The following is a 15416-nucleotide window of genomic DNA, read 5'->3' as shown; positions in this document are numbered from 1 at the left end:
TATATCCATTTCCTAGAATCTTAATAATTGCGAATGAACTTTAAATACCATTTTTAGAAATATCATTTTTATTTTTCTTAAAAAGAACAAATGGCTAAACCCTAGTGTCGGGGACCCTGGCCTCCTCCTCAAACAATTAACAGGAAAAGTTTGAAGCAATTCTCCCTCCAATTGTTTTTCATGAAACATTTTTCAATGAGTGCCTCCAGATCTCCTGGAGACAGAGTTCTTGCTTTTGGGTCTGGGCCGCACCCATACTGCCGCTGTGGCGCAGGAGGACAAGCGCTGGCTGTGTTCTGGCCTGGCTCTCTGCACTCATGAAAACGTGTTCACCCTCAATAGACTCCAAGGAGGACTCCCCATCTACCTGCAAAGAGATCAGATTCCATAATGACCAAACTGATAGCAGAATAGCCTCCTCTTGATGGTGAGCAACTCTCAAACATATACCCATTTCCTTCCATGGTTTCACTTCTACTGTCCCCTCCACGGGAAGAAGAACAAGTTGCTTCTGCAAAGCAAAAGAGTTCCTGAAAGGACGACGCATGCCCTCTCCACCCAAACCTGTCAGCAAAGTTTTAAGAAGCTTCACGGACTCAGATTTTTTACTTCTATTTTGTTCCATGGTTCCCCTGTGGATTCCGAAGAGTATTTTACTCCCAGGAAGGCTTACCTTTGGGTGTTCAGTCGCCTGCGTTTCTTTTTTTCATTTCCGCATGTGTTTCCCCCACTCAAGTGGGCAGATCTTATCCTCCCTCAGGTCCCAGTTCGGGCACCTGTTGCTGGAGTCCAGCTCTGTGAACAGGGTTGAGAGAGGAATCTGAAAGAAGTGAGGAATAAAGAAATGACAGGCATAAAATAGAGTTTAAGAGGGGGACCCAGGGCACGCCAGGCCTCCCATTCCATGCTCCAGCGTCCGAGTGCCTGGAGCAACTCATATTTATTGGGATAGACTGCCCCCTACTTCCTACAAGACAATGGATAATTCTTTTATTTCTTAGTATCCAGCATTATTCTGGCACACATGCACCACCAAGGTTCTGCCTGACCAGGTTATTCGGTCCTTTCTTCTAATCTAGATTGTCTCCCAGGCAGTTCTGCTGACACAAGAAAGAACATCCTGATGGTCCTCGGGCCAGTCTTCCCACCTGGGGTTATGAGTCTTTTAGCCACAGCCATGACCTTGTTAGTTTTCTTGTCTCAGCACTTTGTGCCTTAGGGGTCTCCAACATATCATGACCTCATGTTTCAAGTAGATCACACACACACACACACACACACACACACACGCTGAGTGTCTTCCTGGGCTGGTTCTGTGGCGATGGATGGACCCATTCCCTGGGATCCTCCCGGAGATTGTCACTGATGATTTGTCCCTCTCCAGGCCTAGGTAGCTCTTTCCAAAGGAGAAGGATTCTTTCCATTGACAAGGAAAGCTCCGAATTCCCAACTCCCTGGTCCCTACAGAAGTGTGGTAGGAGTTAATGTGTTGATGTGGCGCGGAGAGAGCAAGAGTCCAGGGTTCTTCTTGGCCTCCACTTGCCCTTTCACTCCCTCCAGCAGTTTTCTTCAAGGTTTCAGACACACATGTTGGCCTCCCCTTCCTGCTCCCTGCTCCCCACAACCTGCTCCTCATTATTTGCCACCATAGTGGAATCTCTGCCACCATCATCATGATCTGAGTTCTAGCAGGAGACAGAAAAAGACAGCATGCCATCTGTCAGGACACAGGGGCACAGGGGATGACTACCAATGTGGGCAAGTTGATCTGGAACACAAGAATTTTCATTCTATTCTGTCCATTCTTTTTTTTTTTTTTTTTGGAATGGTTTATTTTTTTTATGCTTACAAGAACTGGGGTACAAGCCAGCAGTGTGGGGTGTGAAAGGATTCATCAGAGAGAGAGCGGGGACTAGAACACACTGCTGAGGGAAGCAGCCAGCCAGTCAGGGGTGGTGTGCTCCGCCCTGTGTGTCAGCTCCCTCAGGGTGGATCCAATGCATGTAGTGGATAACTTCAGAGCTGCCTCTTAACCCCTTCCCCACCAGGGAAGCCCTATTTTGTCCTAGTCTTTTTTGTGGTTGTTTTTTGGTAAAGGCGATGAACCAGGCAGAGGGAGGCTCTCTCAGCTATTTCAAATGTTGTTTTATGAAAAGTCATGGCTCCATTCATCATTTGGTCTTTTTCATTCCATAGGTATGAACAGCTTTCAGAACTCTTGTATTAGAAAGCTGGAAGGGTCTGGAATGTGAATGATTGTCTTAATTTCCCTTTTTATTTTTCTAAATCAAAGCATATAAAGCTGTGGGGTAAAAAGACTACATTGATAATTTAAAAACAAATTCAAATGGCAAAATGTGCTTCTTTGGATTTACAAGTGAGCAGGAGCCTAGGTTCAGGGCAGAAACCCAAACCCACTCACTACCATCAATGAGATGACCTTGACATTCACTCAGGTGAAACTGCTCTGCCCACGACTGCCTGACTGGCAGGAGGGCCATCGAATCACCCTTAAAAGTAGTTTGTTACGACCACAATGGAATGATTCACTTCGCAAATAATTTTCCCAGCTCCTTTTCACCTGCCCAAGATCGGGGATGGAAGTTCACTGGTGAGCTTTTCATTAGCTTGGGTCAAGAGACCTGTGTAAATTCTAGGAAATTTCCACCATAGAATAAAATAAAATGACCTACGGTCAACAATGATTTTTCATCCAAAGAGAAACACTTTTATGAGTTAGCTCGGTGATTTCCATTATTTTGAATTGTGAATTAGAACACCTGTGTGCAAGGGCAGCTCATATCCATGTAGAGTTTCAGAATCACAACATTTTACAATGAGAAAAAAAAATTAAGGCAATTAAAAAAATATTTTGAATAGGAGAGGGTGCTAGAAGAAATGAATAAATATCCCCCAAAAGATGAAAGATCATGTACTTATTCTTGATTTACATACACATAGGTCAAATAATATATCAATTTTGAGAATAAAGAAAATTTTCAGCAAATTTCCAAAAGTTCTGCTCTAATGATCTCTTTAGTCAGATGAAAAAGCCTACAAATCTCAGTATCTAGATCTTGGAAAAGGCAAATATGGGATCCTGAATACAGAACATTTGACAAAGGACAATGTTAAGGAGTATTTGGATAATGAGATGACAAGAAAAATCAGATATAGGGGCATCTTTGGATACATAGTGATTCTGATTTAAGAAAGAAAACAAGAAACTGTGAAGGGGGATTGAATATAGTGAACATATTAATGGGCAGGAATTTTCCTTTATAAAACTGCATTGAGAAGCCATGTGAGTCTATTGGATAGTGTGAAGAGTAACAATAGGTCCACAGAGAAATAAACATAATAAGAGAAACTGATTAAAGGGAAAATGGAAAAGCTTTGGATTATTTGACTTAAAGTAAAGGATACTTGTGTGGTCATGATTTTGTCAGTATTGATTTAACCAAACAACGGGACACAACTGTATTGGTTAGAAGCAGGAAGAGAAATAGAGAGACCTGACAGTTTATATGAACTGCCTAAGCCATCACAGCAAGCCAAGAGATTATGCTGAGCAATGGTAAATAAAATAGCAAGATCATCATTGCAGTAAAAAGAATTATGCCAGATGAAAGAGATAGCATAATAAAAGGGAAAATAATGGAATCATCAGGATTTGAGTAGAGGAGGATAATTCAGTCATTAGGATTTTTAAAATTTTGAATTTTTTACATCATTGTTCATTTTTAAAAAATATTTGCTTTCCCCCACCACCTCAGGTGTAGTCCCCATAGAATTTTCTTCACCAACGTACCCATGCACCATCAGCTCAGTCTCCTGTGATCCTCGCTCCCTCCCTCTGATCCTTCTCCAACCTCTTTCATACAGAATATCTCTGATTTATAATTGTCTGTTTTTGCCTTTTGTGTTTTTTATTGTTATTATTTTTTTACACTGAAGTTTTATTTGCTTCCCCTATATTCCTGCTATAAGCAAAATCATCCAATATTTTTTCTTTGACCTTCTGGCTTATTTCATTGAGAATAATTTCTCCTAGCTCCATCCACATTTCTGCGAATGGCATGATTTTATCTTTTTCATTGCTCAATAGTATTCCATTGTGTAGGTAGGCCACATCTTGATGCAGACACCAGTTTTGGGGCATTTGGGTTGTTTCCAGGTTTTACCTATTGTAAATAGTGCTGCAGTGAACATAGGGTTTGTTAGGATTTTTCACTTTTAGAATTTGGTCTTGTTTTAGTTTAAAAAAATAAACTTAAGCTTAATTTTACTTTCTCCTTCATAGCTGACTTAAATAAGAGCAGACCTTCCATTACAGCAGACTTAAATAAGAGCAGACATTCCATGCTCTTAAATAAGAGCAGACCTTCCATTAAATAAGAGCAGTACCTTCCAGTACTGCTCAGTACTCCCAAGCAGAGGACTGTCAAACTTACTTTCTACTCTGGGACTTAGTTACTGATCCCCTCTGTGGGATATGGAATAAGTGAATACCAGCAGATTCTCCAAAAGTGGCCAAGAAACCATGCGGGAGCCATTGCCTTGACAGGAAGGTTAAAGAATGGAGGCAAAGCATTTCCAAGTTGTCAGGGACTTGAAAGAGTCCCTGATTTTTAAATATGAGCCAAGGAAATTTGTGAATTTTCAGCCTGGGATTGAGAGATCAGAGTGACTGGTTCCCACTTATTTCCATCAGTGTTTTTGTGCTTATCGCCAGAGGCAAGGAGAAAGATTGAACAATTGATGATGAGTATTTTCTGAAATATGTTTTCTAGTTTATATCCTATAGCAGAGGTCAGGAAACGAGCTTGTCAGCCAGATCCCATATGATTCCTATTTGTGTGTGGATGGTCATTTACATTTCCACAAGTTGGAATAAGAAATCACAAGAAGAATCTTTTTGTGACATATGAAGATTATAAGAAATTCAACCTTCAGAGTGCACATGGCCATGTTCAATCCTGGCTGCTTTGGTACGCAACAGCATGAGGAAGCGGTTGCCAAGTTGTCTACAGGCATGCTTCCCTTAAAACTCTATGTGACCCATTACAAAAAAAGGTTGTCAACCACCCTCTGTATTACAAGACAGCCTATTTCATTAGGATATGTAACTTTTGAAAAGAATATGTCTATTCATTTTCCATGAGAGGAATTTTGATCAACAATTTTGATAAACAATGAAATCACAGGATCCGTTTTGGAAATTAGTGGCCACAAGTCTTTTTTTTAATAGTTTTATTTTCTTACATCACTATTAAATTTGGACTGTATTTAATTTCTCCCTTCAAGTGTAGTTTCCACCACCACAGCACCCATGATCCATCACCACAGTCCCTTGTGCTCTTCCCTCCTCTGTTTTGACTCCTCTTGCTCCTTCCCTGCTGTTTGTCTCAAGTTATATGGTCAGCTTACAAACTGTGTCTTTTTTCTGACCCTTTATTCAGTTTCTCTATTTTCCATATATAAGTGGAATCATCCAATATTTATCTTTTTCCTTCTGACTTACCTAGCTTAGCATCATCCCTTCCAGCTTCATCTTAGTCTAAGCTCTGCTGTTATTGGAGAAGTCTAATGAGTAAGTACAGAAAAACTCACCCACAACAAGATATCAAGGTAGATTTTGGCAGGATATAAACTTCATTATTTCTGAATCAAATCTTTGACCCAGGACCTGGGGATTTGTATGTCCGAGCAAGTTTCGGGGGTCTTGTGGACAATAGGAAAGTTTTCTAGGACGTGAAGAGGAGCCACTTGCACAGAATGTTATCGGTGTGGATCTCCTACGCCATTGTTCATTATTCAATACATTGATATTCATTTCTTCCAAATGTAGAAAGTGACTTTTCAGATGGATCTAAAAAATGCCACTGAAATTTAATTGAAGAAAAATCTCCTGAAATAGCAAAAGAGGAGGGGACTCCCTGGTGATGCAAGGGGTTAAGATGCAACCTATAAAGCTCACCACAGCCACTACAGCACAAGATCGATCCCCAGCCAGGGAGGTGACTCACATGGCACAGCAGACCTCTCCTGACTTGCCCGCTGCTCCCCTCAGCGGTATGTTTCGCTCTATCTGCCTGTTCTGTTCTCAACTCTGTCTCTGGTGAATTCTCTCACCCCCCAAAACTCTGGCCTGTGCCCCAGTTATTGTATGTAGAAATAAATACATCTTAAAAAAAAAAGGAAAAGAAAAAGAGGAAACAAACCGTGATGTGGGTTTTTGAAACTGAACTCCCGGTTGCTTTCACCAGCCCTTTAAAAGATCACAAGGGCGTCAGATGATCCCAACTGAGGCAATATGATGACCAAGTTCTCTTCCAGAGGGCAAGGAGAGGATGAAATAACATATTCAGAATAGAGATAAAATATACCAGTCACAAATATCATCACCTGCAGGATTCTCCTAACAGAGATGAGAGAGTAATAATGTTCTTCCCAGACAAACAAAAGCTGAAGAAGTGGTTCGCTAACACTTGATCTTCCCTGAAAGAAATGTTTAAAAGAGATCCCCTGTATAATTCAAAGAGAAGAAAATTCATAAAAAAAAAAGTGCTGAGCAGGGAAATAGGACTAGAAAACTAAAGTCAAAGAGGCAGTAGAAAATCCTCTATTCTCATTTATAAATAATTACCCTAAAAAACAGAAATCAACTGAGCTCACCAATCCAAAAGCAGAGAGAGGCCAGCCTCGGTTCAGAAAACAAAACCCAAGTTTATGCAGTCCCCAGGAGACCCATCTGAGCCCCAAAGATGAGCAACGGCTCATGGCTCAAGGTTGAATGTTACAAAGGGCATGGGCGTCTACGTTTCCTTATGTTCAGTGATTGTGCAGGTCCTGGGAAAAATCCCTTATATTATCACAAGCTTCCAGTAGAATCACATTGCATTCTTTTTCTCCCCAAAATTTTGGAGCTACTTTTAAGTCTAGCCAGATCCCCTTCTTCTAGACATGAGTGACAACTAAGGCGATGATGCAGCTGGATAACTCCTTAGTCTGTGGAAAGTAGATGTAGACAAAATAGAAATGAACATACGAAAGGATGGTTGCTTAGTGATTGTTGCTGGAAGCCTAAAAAAACACTCTCTGTAAGCTGCCCCCTCTGATGATTTTTGGATGTTTCACAACTAAATTGTCCCTCATTGAAATAAAGGTAGAAATAATGGAGTATGTTTTTCCTGAAATAAATCTGCAGCTAGCATCACTTTCAGCAATACAGCACACAGATCTCTGCACTTGGCCTCGACACCACATTCAGTAATTACAAATAGTGAGACCACACATCTTAGAAAACAAAGGAAAAAAATAAAACTTCATAATGTAAATACATGGTGTTTGAATGGCAGACAAATGAGCACGCATGCATACATAAATGGTCTGGTCACACAGCCAACAAATGTGCAACATGATATTATAATGGAAACATAAAGGGACATTTACTAGGTACTGCTATAATTAAAGAAGTTTTAGTGGCACAGATGATGAATAGGGTCTGATATCTCTTATGTGGTGGACTGAGCTTTCTCTCTCTTTTTTTTTTTTTTTAAAGATTTATTAATTTATTTATACAAGCACTGGGTACAGTCAGAAGCGTGGGAGGGTGAGAGAATTCACCAGAGCCAGAACGGGGAGCAGAACAGGCAGAATGACCAAAGTACACTGCTGAGGGGAGCAGCGGGCACGGCAGGAGAGGTCTGTGTGACATGTGGGACCCTCGACGGGGGCTGGGAATGGAACCGGCGCTGCAGAGGCTGCAGTGCAGCTTTGCAACCCGGCGCTCAACTGCTGCGCCACCAGGAGAGGCCCCAGCTTTCTCTTAAGACAGATCATGAGGTAAGAGAAAATGGAACTCAAGGAAAGAAATACAGTGATCTTGTAAAAATTGACATTAAAATTTCTAAATAGAAGAAGACAAAGATCTCATGAAGTTCATTGATAAAACTGGAAGCAGACATTTTTTGCAGAGAGTTTTTGCAAATATCCCAAAGCAGACAATAATGTGTTTTATCTTTCCAGGGCAAAAGAAGTTAATAGGAACATAAAAATTAATATATTTTTTTCAGATTTTTTTCTGTACTGATTTGATATTGCTCTCTTGAGTATATAAAGGAGTTTGTTAATGGATATCTAACAGCATATCACATTATAGTTCTTTGAGTTTCAAACATTTTTACATGCATCTATCTGTATATCATTATTTTTCTATCACTACCCACAGCTTTATTGTAGATTGTCCCTATAATCACTTGAAAAGCCCAGGTCTACTTTAAAATTTTTAATTTTAATTAGAAGGTATCTGACATAAGCATTGTGATACATGATTTTTCATGTTCTCATTCCTCTAAATCATATGAGAGATTTTCTTAATCTTTTTTTTATTTAATTTTTTTTAATAGAGGCATGTTTTTATTTATTTATTTATTTTGTTTGTTTGTTTATACATGCACTGGGTACAGTCAGAAGAGCAGGAAGGTGAGAGAATTCACCAGAGCCAGAGTGGGGAGCAGAGCAGGCAGAAGGACCGAAGTACACTGCTGAGGGGAGCAGCGGGCGGCAGGAGAGGTCTGCGCGCCATGTGGGACCCTCCTCCGGTGGCCGGGGAGCAACCGGGGATTGAACCGGCGCCACAGAGGCCAAGGGCAGCTTCGCAACCCAGCGCTCAACCACTGCGCCACCGGGGAGGCCCGATTTTCTTAATCTTGACTTTCAACATCCTTTAGTTTTTGCTGTGTGCTATGTATTCAACTCATGTGTATGCTCTCCTCAAATGTATCTTTTTTCTCTTAAAAGTTTATCATATACAATATATATGTGTTTGTTTGGCATCTTACTTTCATATTTTGTTTTTCCAGAATACTTTCTGTATACTCTTAGGTGTGTCCAATGGTACTAAAAATTATGTTTGCCTGTTTTCTAATGGAAAATTGATCTATAATTATGAGTCATACATATATATATATATATATATATATATATATATATATATATATATATAATCACTACCCATGCCTTGAAAGAAACATTAAAATGGTATTCTTAAAAGAAGCAGGAAAAGGTGTCCCATAGTCTTCTAACTCTTTTCCATCTCCAAACCCATCTAAATCTTGCTTGGTTTCTTTTTTTTTTTTTTTTTTTAGCAAAGTCTTTGGCTTTACTTTTAGCCCATAATGTTAGTTGAATCATTATTTTTTAGTAAAAATTCAGTTTTGAAAGCAAAACATTGTACATTATTTAAATATTGCTCTATTTCTAAATTTATTGTACTTTAAATTGCTTCACCATTTCCATTTCATTACCGAGATGTACCAATCTTTAGATAATCTTAAATTTACAGTTAATTTCTGAAATTTTACTCTTTTCCTCTTTTTTTTCAGTCTTAAATAATAACTTGCTTTAATATAATCAACCTAAATCTTTCCCTCTTCAGAAATCTGAGAACCTGTCCCTTTCAATTCTGCATCTAATATTTCCAAGAATGTGTGACTTTATGTATTTCTTTACAAGTGAACAGAATTCTCTCAGTGATCTCTGGGAATTTAGAAGATTCTTTCCTAAACTTGAAGTTTAGAAACATCATCAAATTCATCTATCTATTTCTCTACTCTCTGTTTATCAAACAACCTATGATCGAGTGATAGATCCATCCATCCATCCATCCATCCATTCATCCATTCATCATCAATCATGTATCTAGTGATTTCTCTTTGCTATTTGTTTTTCTTCTCTTTTACAGTTGCAACAACAATTTTTATGTTGATTTTCCATTGGTTATGCTCCCTGAAATAAATGAGAAAGAGCAGGCAAGTAACATACAAAGAAAATGACAGTTGTAATACTAAAACATTAATTCCATGTTCATCATGAGTAAACTGCATCATCACAGTTGCCAGAAAGGCCCCCGAACTCTGGTGGGAGCCCTGTGTCACCTTTGCATTTTGTCTCAGTTATCCTCAGGGCCCCAGGGTCCAAACCAATTCTTTCCTGGTGGGGGAGTCTGGGTGGCAATCAGGAGGTAGGGGTGACTTGAGGATTGGAAAGTTGCAAATGACAGAACCAGGGCCCAGGAGGCCATCCCAAGGCAGGAAGGAACAGAGAACTGCTCCCCCTGGTGGCTCTGGGTGAGTCTGCCTGACCCAGGGATGTGCTTTCTTTGGGCTGTGCTTTTTCCATCTGAAGGTCCAGGCTGATGCCTGTCCCCCTGCTCAGGCTCCAGAATCCAGGAGTTACACAGCATGGCACCCAAAAAATGTATCCTTTTCTCCTACAGCGTGTCAAAACGCCACTGCTGAGAGCACTGAAGTTCTTTCCTGAACGGACCTATGTCTGACATATGCCTCACTTACACTACTGATTGCTCTCCCTCAAAATCCATGTTCTCCATTTGAGACTTCTCAAATGCCTGAGCCTCAACCCAAATCCTCCTTGGAGGCCAAGATAGATCCCTCTTGCTATAACATGGTCTCTACAATAAAGTGAGGCATTTTTACACTTATAATGACGAATGATATGGTCCTTTAATGTTCAAATATGACACAGTTCTTGTGAGACTGGATGTCCTGGTTTTTCTACAATCAGTAAATTAGTTTGCACTCATTTACTAAAGACATAAAAGATGGCCTCTTTTTTATGTCTTTGGAATAGCTCCTTGCATATTTAGGAAAACTCTGTCATGATGCCTCTGGCTTAGAAGAGTATTAGAGAAGATGGTGCTCACTCATCTCTCTCTCTCTCTCACACACACACAGACTTTGTGCAAGACAACAGGTCTAGCACAGCCTGGCCCAGGACCCTAGAATTAAGGGGAGAAGGTGACAGAAAGAACAGATGGCCCACTGCTTGTGCAGGGTGCCAGGATGAAAGGCAGTGGACATGTCACCCCCATCACATCCTTTCACACCCCACCACAGCGAATCCTGTAGTGAATGAATGCCTTTGGTTATGATGGGAGGGGCCTGTGTCCTGGCAGGGAAGCCCCAGAGCTCTGCTTGTGGAGGTCTTGTTGTTGGAATTGAGATTCTTCCATCTGCAAGTATCTGCTGTGCTGTGTCCAGACAGCCTCACCCATCACAGTTCGCGAACATTTATCCCTGCGGTGTGATGGTCCATCATCCTTTTCTGCAAAATAAGCTTGGGCAACGACTCTAAGATGGGAGGAGATGAAGTAGGAGGCAGGGAGTAGTCAGTGCTGAGTGCCCATGTGGCTCAGGGCAGGGCGGGCACTGCTGTCCCAAGTATGCAAGAATCAGTGATGCATTTTCTGAGCCTACCTATCCAGGTCCCCTGAGCTCTCAGCACCAGTCCACAGCACCCCCTATTAGGCTCAGAATACAGCACACCTTCTAATGCTTTTCACACTCCCAGCTCTCCTGGTGGGTGCTGATGTTCTCACGTCATTGACTGTCACTAGTTGAGGCAGTAGAAAGAGTAGGTCGCTTCAGGGGACTCCCCAGTTGCACAGAGGTTGAGCGCTGGGCTGCAAAGCTGCCCGCAGCCTCTGCAGCACTGGGGTTCGATCCCAGGCCCCCGGGTGAGGGTCCCACATGAGCGCGCAGACCTCTCCTGCCGCCCACTGCTCCCCTCAGCAGTGTACTTCGTCAGTCAGCCTGCTCTGCTCCCCGCTCTGGCTCTGGTGAATTCTCTCACCCTCCCGCACTTCTGAATGTACCCAGTGCTTGTATAAATCAATAAATCTTAAAAAAAAAAAAAAAGAGTAGGTCGCTTCCAAGGTGTGCGCATCTGAGACATTGTTTTTTCAGGTCACTGAGGACCAATAGGTAGCAAAATGTGACATTTATGTCACCAAATAGTTTAAGATGACCTGGCCACTGGGTTTGCTGCTACATTGTCCCTGGTTCATAACCAAAACATCACGAACTGGAGCCAAGGTCCAGGCTTACGATCCCCAGAGCACGTGTTGGTAACAGTGGTAATCATTCTATCCGGTGAGCTCTAAGTTTAGAGAAGTGATATATATCCAATATCATCCCTAATGAGGGAAAGGAATTAGGAATAAGGGGTGAAGTGATATAGTGAGTGTCAGGTCTGAGAGACCTGTCCCAGTGGGGAGGGGTCTCCTGGTGACCAGAGAGCAGGAGCAGCTCAGGAGAGCAGTCTGCAGGGCAAGAGAGAAGCCCAGCGTCCTTACACGGTCAGGGCTATGGGGGGAGAAGAAGGCCTGGACCCGGAGTGGGGACATGCAGGTGCTGGGAGAGGACCCCTGGGTCTCCCAGGTCCCAGAGGTGGGACGTCTGTTTTCTTTGCCAACCATCAATGGGATTTTGTATCTGGTAGCAACTGCATGCGTCTGCACTGGGAGAACAGTAAGAAAAGAAACGTTGTCACTTCCCTTGTGAAGACAGAGCAAGGGAAGGGGGTGGACCTGACGGAGCTCACAGCTACCGTGCCAGCAGGGCCCAAACTGAGCCGTTGGGTCTGCAACAAGGACATGGCCTTCATAACAGAGGTGGTGTGGACACCAGGGGCCAGAGGATGAGTTTGAATCTAGGGGTCAGTAACATCTGTCTTGGGTCACTCAGCAGGGAGTATGCCTTTGAGGCTTAGGTAACATTGCCATGGGGACCCCCAATGTTTCTTCTGCTCCCTGGGCAGGAGAATGTCACCTGGATTCTGGACTCATGAAAGGCTTCACCAGAGGAGGCTCACAGACCATTATTGGGGAGCTCCTGCTCTTGATGCTCACAGCCCACCCCACACGCTGCGCTGTTGGACAGGAGAGGGGCACACCACTCACGGGAGTCCCCAGGGGTCCGGTGTGGTGTCAGCTCTAAGAGCGTCTCTATTTCACCCCTTTCCTTGGTGTAGACTCGGCTGGTTCACATTGTGGAGAATCGCTCTTACCCTTTCATGTCCCACAACGGGGTTTGCTGTCCTCACGTCCTGAGTCATCAACTCCCTATGCCTGACCCCCATCCCGACTCCACAACTGAAGGCTGAGGTGCCCATGAGAGCGCAGGGCAGCTCTGTCTGAAATTCCTGCTGGGCCTGATCCTCACACAGCATCTCACCTCTTCGTGCCTGTTTCTTGGGACACAATCTCGTGGGCCCTTCCTTCCCCCACTTCCTGGGAGGGAAGTGTCTCTGGGGAGCAGAGTCCCCGCTGTGAGGACTGTGCACCTGCGGGGGGTGGGTCTCTGGACACTGAGAATGAGAGTGGGGAAGTCTCCTCTTCCTTACCTGGGTAAGAGAAAAAGGGCAGCTTCACGATTAATCACATTAATAATTTGGCAGCCTTCCAGAGTCATTCGTTAGTTTATTCTTAATGTTAGTTATTTTTCCTGAGGTTTTAGAAACACTGAATGTTTAATTGTAGCAGATCCATTATGAACTCAGAGGTATTTCAACGTATAGTGTGCATATGCACAATTATTTAAAAATGGCCACATAACAAGACTGTGAGCAGGCTGAGGTTCCTGTCCCATGTCCCCTTCTGTGTGTGTCACTGTGAGAATCACCGCCATGGGAGACCACGCAGCAGTAGTCGGCCTCGTCCTCAGGCTGCGGCCCCGAGACGAGCAGGAGCCCCGCGTTGGTCGAGGTGTCCTTGGCTCCAGAGAAGCGGCTGGGGACCCCGGGGCCCTGGCCCTTATCTGAGTCTGTGTGGTAGTTCAGGAGATAGCAGGGAGGGCTCCCTGGCTTCTGCTGGAACCAGAGTATCTTTTTGCTCTGGACACTGATGCCATTGCTCAGGGTGCAGGTGAGTCTGGCTGTTGCTCCAGGAGATGCAGAGAGGGAGGGCTGCCGAGTCAGCACTGGCTGGGAGAGGGAACCTGCAAGTACAGACACTCATGGGTGAAGGGACAAGGACCAGATACAATTTTATGAAATACTGTGTGAGACAGACTGAAAAATGCCTGCAGTGACACCTGGTCCTTGAGGCCTGTCCCCACCTGTACAGTGAGAGAGGATCACGAGGAGGAGAGGCGTCCAGGCCATGGTGCTCACAGCCCCTGAGCCCCACATGGGGTTGGGCTGCCCCAGGCCTCCTTTTCTGCCCCACCCTCTGCCACAGGAGGGGTTGTGCATGCAAATGGGGTTCCATCCAGGGACTTCTCAGCCCTCCCTGAGCCTTAGTGCTGCAGCTCAGCTTACATCCCACACTGAGAAAGACGAGGGTTTGCTTCACCCCTTGGGAGAGCCCTGGGAGGAAGCACCTGTTGACACCACACACAGGGCCCTGCTCAGAGGGCTGTGCCGGACCAGGGAGGACACAACAGTTCAATCTCCATCAGGTAGCCAAGCACTCAGCCCCCAGGCCCTGGCTCCTCTGAGTGAATTGCCCAGGGGCCATCCCACAGTGCCCCCTGCTGGTTACGGGGCACACATTCACCAGGGCCCAAAGCCCTGAGACCCCCAGCTCATGTGGTCACTGTCTCTATTCCCACATTCACAGCCTGATTACCAGAGATTGCTATGCTGACATGCTGTGCTAGACTCCTGTAAAGTTTTCATTTCCAGAAGGACTCCTGGTCCATGCAGGTGACTAACAGCATGTGTGCGTGTAGTCATATGTATGTATAAATAGTCAAGCACATTTAATGTTATAACCCTTTCTCCTATAGTACATTCTAGAAAAGTTGCATCATCCACAAGTGTGTAAAAGCAGCATAGGTGACGACGGACAGTTGAGTTGGTTGGACTATGTCCTATGGAGGGAAAGGGTTAGAATGGGACTTTTCCATTCTACATGGAATGTCAAAGTCACATTCGAACATGAAAATTCAGCAAACAGTTAAAAAGTCATGGAATGCTTTTAGACTTTTGATAATGATTAGATTGATTTATAAAAAACTAATGGTTTGCTAGGCATACTGCTTACTCAGCACTTACAAGTAATGATGTAACACATTTCTTCATTCATGAACATAATAGATGGCTGGGTAAAAGGAGCAATCAGATCCACCTGACTCAGGCACATTGGCATTTTCCAGGTGTTTCCAGAAGTGAGATTGATACGAAGCCTACAGAATTCTTACTTGATCTTTTTTTGAATGCATCGTTAATTGTATTTACTTTTCTGAACAAGCGGCTGCATCCCTGGTCCCTGGCTCTCCTCTCTGCATTCAGCTGCCCCATGTAGATCTTCCCATTGCTGGGATATACATTAACAAACATTCTTTTCCTCCCTCACACACACTCGCTTTTTATCTTTATTTTTTATTTTTTTTTAATAAAGATTGTTTACACATACAAGGGCTGGGATACAGGCCAGAGATGCCGGGGGCAGTGAGAGGATTCACCAGAGACAGCATGGGGAGCAGAACAGGCAGACTGACTGAAACACACTGCTGAGGAGGGCAGCAGGTGAGACAGGAGAGGTCTGCCTCACCATGTGGGTTTCTCCCTGGCCGGCGGGGGATGGAACTCATGCTGCAGGGGCTGCA

The sequence above is a fragment of the Talpa europaea genome (genome assembly GCF_964194135.1).
Source record: "Talpa europaea genome assembly, chromosome: 14".
Taxonomy (NCBI): Eukaryota; Metazoa; Chordata; class Mammalia; order Eulipotyphla; family Talpidae; genus Talpa; species Talpa europaea.
Note: the sequence above shows the minus strand (reverse complement) of the source record.